Genomic DNA, 13,287 nt, shown 5'->3' with positions numbered 1-13,287 from the left:
GGATAACCCCCAGCCTCTGCATACTGTTGAACTAAATGAAATACAAAATAAGGCATTAAAAAAGTACCCACTTTGAATAAGGCAATACAACAAACTTGTGGTTGGAAAACCTGCACACGACTGCCACATCTCTCCTATAAACCTTGCTAGGCTACCCGCCTAACCAGCACACTTCGGCGCGCAGCTACTTGAGGGTCGTTTGATGTTTTTATCATAGCACGTTTTTTGGCGCTGGCACTCGGTCAACCGGATATCCATTCTAGACGTTTAGGCTGACTTCACAGGTAGATGACCGGCGGACCTTCCTAGGTTAAGGTTTCTCGTCATGTGGCAAGGTTTGGTGCCAGGTGCTTTAGATCTTTGAAATGGTTCAACGGTGACGACTACGACTCCAAGGCGTTGGTCCTTAAGGCACGTGCATGAAGACTTCATGTCTATCATCGACAATGTCAAGCTGGCTCTGGTAAAGGAGCAGCGAGTGCGGCGTGTCGGCGTCTCGTTCTAGCGGCAACAGTGGTCGTTCGGTGGTCTCAGTACTTGATGTAGTTTTTATTATGTTTGAGATATTTTGTACTTTCGGTGAACTTTTATAATATATCCCATTTTTCAAGAAAAAAACTCCTAGATAGGAACTCCCTCATTCAATTGGCGGCATATATCGATTTTGCCGTCATACTTGTTTCTGCAGAAAAAATGTCCCTGAGAATATAGACCCTCAAAAAAAGAAAAACTCCTTGGGAATAGATTTGTTTTTGGCTGGGAGCGCTCCGACATGCGTTTGCCTTGTGGTCCAAGCCCGGGTGTCGGGTGTGTGCGTGTCCTCTCAACGGGTTAGCGACTCGACGTAGCTCTGTATTGGTTCCTTGGTATGGTCGGAGGACTCCACCATCGTGATGTTCCGGCAGTCCATGTTGGTTCTGTGGCGCTGCTTCGCCGTTCATGTGATCTGCGTCACTGTTGTTCTGGTCATCTGTCTCGCCCTTCTGTCTACTCGGCGTGCTGCTCCGCCCTGCATGCGCGTCGGGTGTGACGGCCTGAGAAATACGGGAGACTGGATGATTCGCCCCGCTTTATTTGGGCACTTATGGTTCGCCCCTCTTTACGTTGGGTTAGATGATTTGCCCTGCCTTTTCTTTTCCTATAGATAATATGCCCTTTGTTATTACTATAATCATTTTTTATTCTTATCCCTACTTTGACCATGTGAAATGACTCTACTGCCCCAGTGGCAAATTTGTAATTCTGTCGTGTAGGGCAGTCGCTGAGAAACACCTGTCCTCTTGGACCCCCACCACCAAATAGCACATTTTTATTTTGTTTTGTAATTTAATACTAAAGAATTGCTTTCTCTTGCCTCATCCGGCGGACACTTTTAGGTTCCATTATTTCACCGAAGTGAGCTCCATGAGAGAGGATTCCACAAGGTGAGGTCCGCCGTGAGGGGTGGCCAGCGATGTGAGGAAGCAGCCGCGACCAGCGCTAGCAGACTCCAATGCGCCCAAGCCCCGGCCAAGGCTATATAGCAGCTGCTTTCGCGTGCCGTCGTTCCCCTCCAGCAGATCCCTGGGAGAAGGCGGGGAACTGCAGGGCGTCCGACCGGCTGGGTGAAGCGCCGCTTCGCCGTGATGTCGCAGGAGGTCGTGTAGGCGCACATCAAGATGGCGTACATCACCAACGGCCACCTTTTCTGCTCAGGTAAAAACTAACTTCCTTCGGCGTTCGATGAATCTGTAGACTGTTTTGTGAGCTACAGTGGTTGCTACTATGCTAATAGCAGAAGTCTGGTGGGCAGTGTTGATAATTAGTAGCACTAATTAGTGGCTGGGACTGCTCCAATTATCCAGCTGGTTATATTGTACGTAGTATAAAATACTTGGTTGAGTGATTGCCTTTTCCTAAAGAATATTTTCCAATTAAATCATGAATGATTTTGAGTTCATCTCTTCCTGGATCTCCTCTAGTTATATTATAAATGCTATGCATCCTGACATATGCACTTCCTTAGAATTGTTGATACATACTCCCTCCGTTCTAAAATAAGTGTCTCAACTTTGTATTAACTTTAGTATAAAGTTATACTAAGGTTAAGACATTTATTTTGGGACGGAGAGAGCATGTATCATTGCTAGCAGCCGTTGTGGGCCTACTTGGAGAACAAGCATTTGAACATAAGGGCATCACACAATTACAAAATCCAAATACAAAAACTATGCTAGGTCTGCAGTTTTTTTCATGCATCACCTGAGTTTACTGCACTTTCTGTGCAGCACCAACCTAAAGCCAAAAGATCACAAAACTGTACAAACTAAAATAAAAACATGTCCACATGCCTAATAACTTTGAAAGTCTGAGTCCTACTACAACAGTTCAAACAGAGGGAGTAACAAAAATGCATTTCCTCCGGACGGCGAATTGCCTGAAAGAAGACAGTAGTAGTCATAATGATGGTGTTACTTTCATGTGCAAGCACTAAACTTCACCAAGAAAGTAAAATATATTGGGAGCAATGTACCTTTATTTTCCCTATAATCCTTGCCCTTGCTTCTAGACTATATGATGGTGGTGCAAGCTAGCCAGCATCTTCAGATTAGTCCATCCAAAAAGCACACCAAAGGTAGTAGTTGGATTGAGTGTATTATTCCTGAAACACCATTATCAGAAATTCAGTTGGCGGTTAATAGTAAATAGCAGTGCAGGGCTTGCTTATCACGCTTACGACTCATCACTCATAGGCCTTATCTAATCCCTCTCCAAAGCATACCATCTATCGATTCAAAATAGGCAAGAGGTAGGCAAAAATGATATATACTACTCACTAAAGAAATAGAGAATAGCAATTGCTCCTCAACTATTTTTATGCATCCACATACACTCATTAGAAAAACAAAGTAATGTGTGTGTATTATATAAGTTAGTCAGCTACCAATCGTACTCCTTTAGAGCATTATTGGTGCGATCTCTTTTGTACATAAAAGATAGAATTATGTTCCAGGGCCCAGCGTGCATGTGTGCATAGCACAAATGAATAATTAAAGGTACATCATTGGTCATCCTGATAAGTAGCAATTTACAAACAAAACTTTTTTGTTTTGGGGCAGGAATTTTCTCATTTTACTATATGTTAGATTTTAATGTAAGAGACAGAACATCGTCTCGAAGGGGGCTGGTAAGGTTTAGTAAACTACAGAAGATCGCACTGCATAGTTCCATTGTTAGGTAAATGAATTTTAGAAATCCATAATCATAGAAACACAGCAGATCAGCCCTTGTCCTGAGTCTTTAATATGTAGGTCTTTTCCCCTTTCCAAGCAAAGATCACAACAAAAAATCTCTGGCGTACCAAAACTGTAGTAATAAGTCTGCCTTGAAGTTCACAGTCGTTGTTAATTAGTATTATGGTGAGGTTAAACTGCAATATTTGTTAGATTTGGACATATTTTACCGAGGCTTATAGGTGCAATGGCACATAGGTACGTGCACTTAAAACTTCTGCGGTTCTACCTAGCCCGAAGAAGGGGGGGGGGGGGGAATGACCATGGATGCTGCAGATCATACAAACTGCGAGAGCTAAGACCTCCCAGCCTGAAAAATGGGAGGACTTGACCACTGCAGAACATACAAACTGCAATAGTTAAGACCTCTGCCTAGCCTAAAGAAAGGGAGGACTTGACCACGGAGGCAGCAGAATTAGCACCTCTAGTACATATATGATTCACTCTACACTCTAGGAGATCAATAAATCAAATATGAGAGCAATTTCCCAATTCTTACATCATCCATATTCCACCGGGATGCTATATTTCTGAGTGACGCACATACTATTTATACTTGGCAGCTAGGCATGCTAATACGGCTATCGCGGACAAAAGGCTAACATGTACGCACTGTTTGTCCATTAATATATATGTTTGCAGAGGAAAAATGCAAAAGAACAACCGAAAGCTATCTGTAGAATAACACTTCAGTATCACTATCTAAAATAGTACAGCAACATAAATCATCTATCCTCATCATTATGCGGTATACCACCTGTCATAGCTGGAAAGAGACCATATGAATCCTAACCAATTACCTGGAAGTGATCAGAACAGGAGTTTCCGGAGTAGCCACTGCTCTACGTGGTTCCAACTTTAGCTACGGGTTGACTGAATTTTTTAACACTGGGCTAGGGGCAGGCTTTGAGCTGAAGTCTAGGGTTTTCTGTCGAAACAAATGAAACATTGTCCTCTCACCTGATCTTGGCTACACCTCGGATAGATCAAACCATGGAAATAGAATCAACAATCCATAAAGCCTTGTATGATCAAACTACAGTCTTAGTCGAAACCATACACATGATCTGTTTCATCACAAAGAAGAAACAACATATGATTTCTCTTCCAGTTTCTAAAAATATAGAATAGTTAATAAACCGAGGCCCTAACAATCAATAATTTTATCTCCAAAAGTCCTTTCATCAGTTTCAGGGCAATAATTCTATAGAGTAAAGGACATCAAAGGACACTTCAGATGCAAATAGCAAATCCCCAGTTTAGTTCTACTCAAAGACAAAGATGATGATACGGTTTGTAAGCTAGCTGGCACATCTACACAAAGAACCAGCATGACAAAATGCAAGGAAACCGGAGATAAATCTTCAGCTAAGACTGAAGAAAGAAAATAGGATGAGCTCACCTTTGATCTGCAATAGCGCATTTAGTTTCTTCCTAAATTATGCAAGTACCCAGGAAATCTTACAGTCCGTTGGTGAGCAACCCTTCTGAAGCTCCTACAAATAGAAATTTTGTACTCATGAGGGAAAACTTTTTCTTGTAAAGTAGATCACAAATTGAAGTTCAAACTCATTAGCTTCTTGTATACCTAGAAAGAAAACATGTACTTCAAACTCATCTCCTCACCTCCCAGTACACTGTAGTCCAACATCTAGTCCAAAAAAGGCAAGCACATTAAAATGGAATAATGGAACAACAACATAGTATGGCTTTTTTATTACAGCAATAAGACTTTATTCCGCAAACAATAGCCACGAGCTAGCCAAATATTCTCATAGTAATAGATCATATAGTTTCTGGGAGTCTGGGACAGAGGAAAACAACATAGTAAGGCTTTGCCAAGCATCCAAGATCGAACTTTATGCCTACACATAATAACAGGCAAATAGATTTCCATTTGAATAAGTAAATAATGACTGCCTGTCCTCCAATTTAGCAGTAACTGTACATAATGACAGGCAAATGGATTTACATACAGAAGTAAATATTGCTACCCATCCTCTGCTTTAGCAGTAACCCACTCTGAATAATCTGAACCAATACAAATGATTACATATTGCCTTTTTCATGAGATCATTTGCATTTAGAAAGCATTTAACTCGACCTATCTGGTAGGAGCTTCAGATTTTTGTATCTGTACTTGCTACTCATTCCAACATGCGTAATGGCCTACTAAACCAAATCCTCCAAAAGAAATGAGATAATCTTCCCCACTGTCATTGTTGTACAATAAAGTTATGCCCTAAATATAAATAAGAATCCATGAGGCAAATAAAAGTAAAATATAATGATCTCCTTCAATACCTAAATCGCAAAAAGCTAGCCGGACTACTCAACTTGTTATCTTTGACTGGAACTAAATTACAGAAGAATGAAATCACATGGCGTACATAGATTAATCCTCCCATGTCAGCCTTTTTGGATTTTCATCAAACACCTTGTAGGCAAAGAGAACCAAACCTGCACAAACAAAGATGTGAAGCTGCGGGAGTAGGGGACTGGAAGAAAGGGAGAGGAAAATATCAGGAAGAAGAGAAGGGTGATTGTATACCTGAAGCCAAGCTGAGAGCAGGCGGACGCTCGGTTGCACCGGCTGCTCGTGATTCTCCTGTTGAGCACCCACAACGAGGAAGAAGTCAAGCAGAGCAACCACACAAGACTAGTAAACATGCACGTGCAACGCACATCTCAAACGTAAAACAGGTAAAACAGGTGAATTCACATAATATAAAAAAATAAACATTTTTAAAAAGATAAATCAAATGGATACACAATGTTTGATGTCGCTCAAATTGTATTTTCAAAAGCGAGACACAATAGTGGTTATGTTGCTACATAGAGTAATAGCAGGAAAATATTCTCATTTAAATAAAATCAGTAATTATTTATTAATCCAGTAATATAGGCATGTAGTATAGTCTTCTCTTCGAGTGTAGCCAGGAAAAAAAGTATAAACTGCCTTACGGTGCAATTATATTGTTCAAGATGCTTAATTCTCGAATCTTATTTTATTCTACTAATCTGCATAGAAAAATATATATTTGTACTAATTTGGATCAAATTATATATATTTTTTGGTTGTGTGGACTGCCAAAATTATATAGCTACCTACTATGGATAATAGGAAATAGAAGATGATATGTGACTACAACGACTTCTATATGAAATAAAGATGATTTACAAGAACTAATTGAAATGTAAAAGGGCTAAAAGAAATCCAATAATTATCATGATAGAAAATATTTATCCGGTTTTGTATGTGTTTATGCGTTGGCAACCATACTAACTTACAATGATGTAAGACGCTTTGTACGTATAGAAACTGAAATGAGTTATGAAAAAAAATAAAGATGGAAGGAAAAGTATTCTAGAGTATTTGTCAAGCTTAACCTTATCAAGCTTTCAAGTCAGCTTCTAAATTACAAAAAAATGATGAATCCTCAAATAAGAAAGAGCCAACAATTTGAAACATGCTACAAAACTGATGAAGATAGAAAGCATTCATCCTCTTTTTCCTTGTCGTAAGGAGTAGCTTCAATATACATTTGTAACAGTGTAATACCTGATCTGGAAAAAGTTGTTCATTATTATTATTGGAGGAAAGAGGTGCGCAGACAAAGAAAGAGAGGCGGTGCAAATAAGGCCTTAAACAACATGTCTTCAAGTTTGATGACTGCAGATATGTTGGATCATTCGAAATTGCACAAGTATATAAGAATAAATATATGTGCCAAAATAGCGAAAGGTATTTGGTTTCTTTGTCATGAAACAAAATAAATCCGATCGAGTACAGTTTATATGATTTCTCTGTACCAATATACGGCAGTTGTATTAGGACAGATCCTTTGAAGGATCTATTTATTGGAACTCAGCCGGATTAGTTTCTTCATTGGATCCTTTTGTATGGTAAAATTCTCTTTATTGGAACGCAGTAGAGATTGCATACCTTTACAAAACAGCGAGAGATATTCTCTAACAACAGTTACAGAGTCATGTGACCCGTTTTAGATGTATAGAATCATGTAACTGAAATAGTAGTACATCTTCAATATCTTGCCTCCTACTGAATCTTACATAATTTACTGGATTGCTATGCAATTATGTTAAAGTGACGTGTGTAAAATTTTCTCTAAGAATGAATCATATATTCTGATTTCCAACCTATCTCTGGAGATAGTGCCTAGGCAGGTGCAACCCACCTTAATTCCAGGTAAAGCAACGTCATACGTAAAACACACACTGATCAAATAGCACAAATAAGGCAATTCTAATCAAGGGGATGTCGTTACCTCTTGATACGGTCCAGTTTAATACATATGGTGGTACGAAGTAAAGCCCAAGGAAGCCGACATGAACATGAGAAGTAATCATGGAAAATAGACTCTGCATCTTGACTTCTTCAGTATCCCTCTTGATCCTACTTTGTAAGACAAGATTGCTGCATTCTTATGTACGTGCCATATATAATTACACATTTTCAGTACAGCAATCGGGAACCTAAGATAATCTCAAATCTATAATTCTAGATTGCTTGAAGCCCCATGATTCTTATTTAATATTTAATGCACGTGCACCCACTGAACAGACACTTTGTCGGCGTGGGTGCTGCAAACGGAGCTGAAGTCAATGCGGATGCCGATGGTTGCCGGAGAGCATGCCCTGGACGTGGATGGAGTCGTCGCAGTAGCAGCAGAAGAGCGCCTGGCCTCCAGGTAGAAGACGATGGCGGCGATAGCACGTGTGTTCCCGAAGGAAGACGAAGCTCCTCGCGCTTCCCCCATCGTGTCTAGCATGCATGATGGCGGCAGGCGGCTCGCGATTAGCTTCCTAATAGGATGGATGCGTCCGAGATAAGTTTTTTAATAGGATGGATTTGTCTGAGATTAGTTTCCTAATAGGATGGATGCACTCTGATTTAGTTTTCTAGAATAGGATACACCCGTGATTATTAGTTTCCTAATTGCTCAGGCGTGGAGTTTCATATTTTTTTTCCACGGTGGAGTACGATCAGTCAATGTAAATTGCTAAGTGCACATAGAAAATGATTTAGGTTAAGGCTAATCGTTAGATTGATTTTGTGGGCCTAATCGTGTGATGGTATTGAATCTGTATACGCTTTGTGGGTTGTGCTTAAAAAAGTTTTAGTTTGATTGTTTAATAATAGTATAGATGGAGGAGAAGGCAGACTTGGACCAGTGGAGGCGCATAGTCCGGATCTGACGGCCCCAAGAACCAAGATGGTGCCTCATAATCCACCTCTCCTGTTCACCGAAAGAAGTCCACATGACCCCTGGCGTTTCACGAGCTGGCTAATTTACCTCCTGAGATCTAAAACCGGGTATTTAACCCCCTGAGCTTTCCTAAACCATGCAAATCATCCCCTGACACTGATTGGAGTGGTTTTGCAAGCGGTTCTGGTGACGTGGCACGCCATCTCCACCCTGGCACGAGGGCTGTGTTCTTGCTTGATGCAAACTCAGTTTTCCATCGCGTCCCTCGTGTGCCGTAGTCGCCTCAGTAGCGCTCTCGCCGGCCGCGTCTGCTTCTTCCTCCGTTGACAAGAACTCATCAAGCTCGCGCCATGAGCAGCCTGTGGCTTCTGCCGGCAGATAACTATGTCCACTGTTAGAGCTAATCACGATTATATTAGTCTGACCTGCCTCAGACATAGTGGTAAGTACTTCTTGCGTGTACATGAGTGCTTGTCCTGGAATCAATCCAGTAGGACTGTACGTGCATATTGTATCCGAAAGAGGGTTCTAGAAATAAGGTGCGTCTCATGAGCGACGCTCCGGCTCCTTGCCGCTTCCGGCGCCAATGCCTTGCTCGTCGACTACCTCGACCGCTCCACCTATTTGCCACGGAGAGCTTGAGTACAAAGCCTTGCCGCACACGATCGGTGCGTACAGCGAGGGGTCGCTAAAGCCAGAACTTGCGTCTGTTGGCTGGTTGCGCTGCACGCCGGTGCGGCTGCCGCATCCGCACAGCAGGAGCCCAACGGTGCAGACGGCTAGACCGCTCCCGTGAGCCCCGGCGGCATGCGCTAGGCCGGAGAAGTAGCTTCGGCGATGCAATCTTCGCCTGGCCGAAGGAATGTCTTTCAAGTCTGGCGAGGGTGGAAGACATTGCTAGCTTCGTGAAGCCTGCATGGTGACCTGGAGACTGGGAAGTTCACGAAGCTAGAAGAATGTGACTCGGCGAGCTACTGCTAATTAATATTAGGCATTGACGCATTGCGCCCAAGTTGTATGATGCTGGCTCGTGCTTGGATGATGGCCAAAACCGCCTTCAAAACCACTCTAATCAGAGTTAGGGGGTAATTCACATGGTTTGGGAAGCTTGGGGTTAAATACCTCGTTTTAGACCTTGGGGGGTAAACTGATCGGTTTGTGAAACTTTAGGGGGTTATATGGACTTCTTTCCCTGTTCACCTTGTAGATGGATGGCAGCGCAAAGCACGGTGGATGAGGTAGCACCGCCGGCTGCTGCGGCTGCTCCTCCCGTCTACTCTCGTGGCACGGGGGAGGCCGAGTACTAGGCGGCCGCAGCTCATCGCCGTCCGAGAGGAAGAGGTGCAGAGACGCCCGTCGGCGAGGCGGGGGGAGAGGCGCGGCGACCACGCCCTGGAGCAGAAGAGGAGGCGGCAGCGGGTGGGAAAGGGGGAGAGAGAAGCTAGAAGGGAGGAGCGCGGGGCTCGAGGACACGAGAGGATTGGTGCGGTAGGTTTTCTCGTCCACTCCGCCTCTAAAACGCTACATGCTCACCCAAACTGCAGCAATTCCATATCTTTCTCTGGACCCCACGCCTAACCAGCCCCACCTGTCATCCATCCGTGAAACAATGATGAAGGTGAAAAACGACCAACGGCTGACCACACGCCAGCAGCCAAAAATCAGTCAACAGTAAAAAATCGAATGGTTGACGAAGGTTTGTGCTCGCAAGTGACTCAGGATGGCAGGTTACCTAGCGTGATTTATATGTTCGATGAACTTGCTCTTGCCTTTTTTAGCTTCATGAACATGTCTTCTTGCTGGTAGTGTGCTTGTTTTTTCATGCGAGGCTTTGTGTTGAGTGATTTGAGCTTGCAAAAATGCCTTCATAATTCTGTTTATGCCATGCTCTGTTTTTCTGCTAAGTTTGAAACAGTTAATAAAACTTGCTATGTTTACATGGGTGCCATCATGTCTTTTGTGCCTTTTTGGCTCATGATCAGTAAGGGACTTTTGTTCTATGCTTTGAGTAGATTCATGCCATGCCTTGTTTTGCTATGATGAGTTCCTATAGCATGTTGTTTGCTTGCTCTAAACATGGCTTCCTAATGTTAATTTCTGGCATGTTAGTATTTTCACCAAGTCTGTGAAGCTGATATCTTTTGTACTTTTTCCATACTTGTTTAAACCTGCTCTTGTGTGATTTAGCCATAGCTCAGTGTTCATCTTTTGTCAAGCATCTTCAGTAGGTCACTGCCATATGCTTTTTTGATATGCTGGGGTGCAGTAGCTTAGTTTATTGTTGCATTCTAGATGGCATCGTGTTGTTAATCGCAGAATTGTGCCATTCTTGTTTTGCTTGCCATTTGCAAACCGTGCATCTGATTTCGGTGATCTTTATATCGTTTTCGACTGAAATCAACTCATCTTTCTAGCGGCACACTTGGTTTTCCAAGTTGATGCCTTGTTCATCATTTTCCTTCCGGAGCACACATATGCATTGCATATCACATCTCGCATATCATGCCATATTTTGCATCATGTGGCTTGCGCATTGCACCGTGATTGATTGTTCCTTTTGTTTGTGTTCTTACTTTGGGTAGAAACGGGAGACGAGTACGTGATCGAGAAACCCGTTGAGTACGCTAACAAGGATCAAGCTTTCGTCAACTCTAAGAATTTTGCAGGCAAGATGACCATACCCTCAAAATCACTTCTATCTTTGCTTGCTAGTTGTTCGCTCTATTGCTATGCCGCGATACCTACCACCTGCTATATCATGCCTCTCCCATATTGCCATGTCAAGCATCTAACCGATCTTTCCTAGCAAACCGTTGTTTGGCTATGTTACCGTTTTTCTCAGCCCCTCTTATAGTGTTGCTAGTTGCAGGTGAAGTTGGAGCTTGTTCCATGTTGGAACATGGACATTGTTGGGATATCATTATTATATCTTGTTTACTTTAATGCATCTATATACTTGGTAACGGGTGGAAGGTTCGGCCTTATGCTTGGTGTTTTGTTCCACTCTTGTCGCCCTAGTTTCCGTCATACCGGTGTTATGTTCCTTGATTTTGCGTTCCTTACGTGGTTGGGTGTTATGGGAACCCCTTGACAGTTCGCCTTAAATAAAACTCCTCCAGCAAGGCCCAACCTTGGTTTTATCATTTGCCACCTAAGCCTTTTTCCCTTGGGTTCCACGGACTCAAGGGTCGTCTTTATTTTAAACCCCCGGGCTAGTGCTCCTCTGAGTATTGGTCCAAAACAGAGCCACTTGCAGTGCCACCTCGGGGAAACTTGAGGGTTGATTTTAGTTGTACGTAGTGTTCATCCGGTGTGCCCTGAGAACAAGATATGTGCAGCTCCTATCGGGATTTGCAGGCACATCGGGCGGCTTTGCTGGTCTTGTTTTACCTTTGTCGAAATGTCTTGTAACCGAGATTCCGAGCCTGATCGGGTCTTCCTGGGAGAAGGAATATCCTTCGTTGACCGTGAGAGCTTGTGATGGGATAAGTTGGGACACCCTTGCAGGGTTTTGAACTTTCGAAAGTCGTGCCCGTGGTTATGGGCAGATGGGAATTTGTTAATATCCGGTTGTAGAAAACTTGACACTTAACTTAATTAAAATGAATCAACCGTGTGTGTAGCCGTGATGGTCTCTTTTCGGCGGCGGCCGGGAAGAGAACACGGTCTCGTGTTATGCTTGAACGTAAGTAGCTTCAGGATCACTTCTTGATCACTTATTAGCTTCTCGACTGTGCTTTGCTTCTCTTCTCGCTCTCTTTTGCGTAAGTTAGCCACCATGTATGCTAGTGCTTGCTGCAGCTCCACCTCACTACCCTTTCCTACCTTTAAACTTAAATAGTTTTGATCGCGAGGGTGTTAGGTTGTTGAGTCCCCGTGACTCACAGATACTTTCAAAACAGATGCAGGTGTCATTGATGCCAGTGCTGGGGACGCTACCGAACTCAAGTGGGAGTTCGACGAGGATTCAGGCCATTACTATGTGCCTTTTACGGATGATCAGTAGTGGAACCCAGTTGGGGCGATCGTGGATCTAGCAATTGGGGTTGTCTTTCTTTATTTTGGTTTCGTAGTCAGACCTTGATTGTATTCTGGATGATGTATGATATATTCATGTATTGTGTGAAGTAGCGATTGTAAGCCGACTCTTTATCCCTTTCTTATTCAATACATGGGATGTGTAAAGATTACCTCTCTTGCGACATGCCTACCATGCGGTTATGCCTCTAAGTCGTGCTCCGACACATGGGAGATATAGCCGCATCGTGGGTGTTACAACATCCAAGCAGCCAAGCAGTAAAATACTAAATCTTTATGGCACGATGGAACTAGGCATCGGAGCAACTACGTGCTCCGGAGTCCGGGTCCTGGATTTTTTTCCGCTGCATCAGCTCGCCAGTGCAGGGCACCGGTGCGAGATGTAGCAACAGTTGTCTTTACCCCAGTATTGGCATACATAGTGGACGGCCTTAGTGGTATTAGTTCTATGTAACTAAATTTGTGCATGTACACACGTGTTAGTATCAATTTGTTGTCATCCAAACACTGTTGCTATGTTGTTGCAATTATATTTACCTTCCTCGTAAAATGTTCAATTTGTTATTTATTGTACATGAGTAAGAACTTGTAGCGTTGTTGTAGTTAATTATATCTTCTGATATTCCAGAATTTGGTTGTTGTCTTAGTGGCAATTAATTTATTTGCACATTGATCTTTTTGAGAAGATATGTCATAATTAACATGTTTCTTCAGTTTTTCAAAATAACCATTGGTGATTTTTTATG

At 42.7% G+C, this 13,287-nt stretch overlaps 1 long non-coding RNA gene across 1 annotated transcript; it reads left to right on the top strand.

Annotated features, from left to right (window-relative positions):
* Positions 1-1,311: 1,311 nt before the first annotated feature.
* Positions 1,312-8,333, top strand: LOC125549521. Its single transcript, XR_007301371.1, has 2 exons — positions 1,312-1,695; positions 7,858-8,333. It is a non-coding gene; the product is annotated as an uncharacterized LOC125549521 (long non-coding RNA).
* Positions 8,334-13,287: the final 4,954 nt, after the last annotated feature.

This window comes from Triticum urartu, chromosome 1 (genome assembly GCF_003073215.2).
Source record: "Triticum urartu cultivar G1812 chromosome 1, Tu2.1, whole genome shotgun sequence".
Classification (NCBI taxonomy): Eukaryota; Viridiplantae; Streptophyta; class Magnoliopsida; order Poales; family Poaceae; genus Triticum; species Triticum urartu.
Note: the sequence above shows the minus strand (reverse complement) of the source record. Positions and strands in the feature narration are given on the sequence as shown.